The sequence below is a fragment of the Echinops telfairi genome, unplaced genomic scaffold, assembly GCF_000313985.2.
Source record: "Echinops telfairi isolate 266 unplaced genomic scaffold, ASM31398v2 ScPeMD7_7469;HRSCAF=8507_1, whole genome shotgun sequence".
In the NCBI taxonomy this organism is placed as follows: domain Eukaryota; kingdom Metazoa; phylum Chordata; class Mammalia; order Afrosoricida; family Tenrecidae; genus Echinops; species Echinops telfairi.
Genome location: NW_022111373.1, coordinates 34,714,814 through 34,717,290, shown reverse-complemented (window position 1 = coordinate 34,717,290; position 2,477 = coordinate 34,714,814).

The window sequence follows — 2,477 nt, the reverse complement described above, 5'->3', positions numbered from 1 at the left end:
AAAAAAAAAAATGAGCCTTGAAGAAACCAGTAGCTAAAAAGTTACCTTTGAGTCAAACAGTGGTCTAAGTAACTTAGCAAGCCCATTTTGCCTGGGGCTTTGTGCTTTTTTGAAGAATTCAATTAGTTTTGGAAAACAGAATACAAAGGTTGCACTGGGAGCTATTTTTAAGGAATATTCAATAATATTATTATTATTTGTTTAGTTTTATTATTTTTACTACAATTTTATTGGCACTTCTTTCACGTATACAATTCAATAGTTCAATCATATCATGAAGAGTTGTACAGCCATTACCATAGTCAACTTTAGCAAATTTTCTTCTTTGTTGTACTTATTATTAGCGTAATTATTTTTTAACAATGGTAAAAATGCGCACAACAAAATATTCCCCAACTAAACACTTTCGACTTGTTTATTTCAGTGATATTAATTATACTCTCTTATGTGATCATTATTGATATTAATTTCCAAATTATTACAGCACCATTAACATGAACTCTATGCCCCCTAAGCAATAGCTCTTCCTCTTTCTCCCAGAGTAGCCATCGGTCAACTTTGGATTATTATTATTTTTTGTGGTAGTTTTCTTGATATAAAAATACACTTCCATTGTTGTCACTTTTTAAAAGAGTTGAACATACATCTTCACAATTAGTTCTAGTGCTCCCTCCCTATTCTTACATTCATTGTTTGCTCTCCCCTTCTCCCTCCCCTCTGCCTCCACCTCATCCCAAAAAACCATCGCATGGGTTATAGTCTTTATCCATCCATTCCTTATGTGTTTCATAAAGTGGGAAACCAAATATAAGTAGTAAAAACAAAATGAAGCACAAAGAAGAAAGTAATAATAATAATAATATAAAGGAAATAATAAAATTAAAGTGTAAGAAAGAAAAGGCAACCAACATTATTTTAAAAGCCGGAGGAAAAAACTTCTGCAAGGAGCAAATGAGAAATAGTTAAGCCTAGAGCAAATTTAGGTTGGGTCAAGAAAGAGGTCAACTGGTCAAGTACCATATTATACCTAAATTGATCCACAATAAGCAAGTCTACAATAGTCTCTGTCTGACAGTATAGCTGTTCAAGTCCCTCACCTGTGGCCAGAGGGCATCTTCCAGAGGCTTAGATCAAATTAGGTACTCTGCATATGGATTTTGGGTTTCCACTGTCCTTCCTAGTCTTTTAGAAATTGTTCACAATTTAAGTTCTGATACTTTTCTCTTTGTCATTCGGATTTTGTTAATGTCATCATTGGATCATACAGGCTGGTGTGCTTCTTCTGTGTGAACTTAGTGGATCCCTCCCTTAGGCGGCTGCTTGTTTGAATTAAAGCCTTTAAGACCCCAGACACTATTCCAATTGATAGCTGGGCACCATCTGCTTTCTTCACCATACTTTCCTGTAGTGATCTCTTCATGAAGGTGGGTATGGAGCAGGGCTATAAGAACTAACTGTTCTTGGATTGGGCTAGAATTAAGTAGGAACCCAGAATCCATCTGGTTTTCCATGAGATATGAATACCTCTGGTTTACTTTGGTCATCATTTTATGACAAGTCAAAAACAGAAACCAACAAGAATGGCAACCAAAGAAAACAAAAAACAGGCAAACAAACAAGACAAATGAAAAGGGAGGGGATAAAAACATACAAAGAAGAAAAGCAATGTCAATCATCCTCCTGAGATATAAGGCAATTATATTGGTGACATTAATAATTTATCTGATATCAAAGAGTTTAAGGTACTGTTGATCTGAGGAGTTTATGTGAGTATAGTCCAACATCAAGCTGCAATCCATGAGGTGTTGCTTTGTACAGATTGATTTATTAATTGATAGAGCTCTGTTTTCCTTAAGCATAGGGACTAGGGCTAGGGGAAACTTTCCTATTTCTTTCAAGGGCATATCATTGTCTATCAGATTAATACTTGTCATATTAATGCAAGGAGAGAACTGAAGTATGAAATGTGTGGTGGGTCTGAGTCCTCTTTCATTGATGCCCACTAAACCAAGGGTCCAAATAAAGTCCAATGACCACCCTTTCCACAGTTTTAGGGTGGCCATCTTTAGTTTCCTCTCCCATCAGGGAGTTTCCATCCTAAGTCCAAGGGCTACAAGTAGTCTTAAGGGCTCAATTCATTCAGTTGGGATTTCATGTTGAGTGCTTCTGGTGTGGCCCTTGGGGGATGCTCTGTTGCCTGTAAGGTCAGCACCTAAGGTCTTTGTTGTGCTTAGTCCATGGTGTGATTTACTGAGGGTTGGGTAGAAACTTATTCCAAGTGTCTACACTGGAATATAAAACCAGTTTTATTCTCCTGTTAGGTTCCTTACTGTTATTGTTTAGTATCCCTTCCCAATGTGAGGTTGCTCCTCCCCATTCATCCACCTTACCCACCAACAGAAAAATAGGTGCCTTCTCTGAAATGGAGATGCTTCCCTCCCCTTGTTTTAACTGTTTTCTTTTTGTTTGTTTGTTTG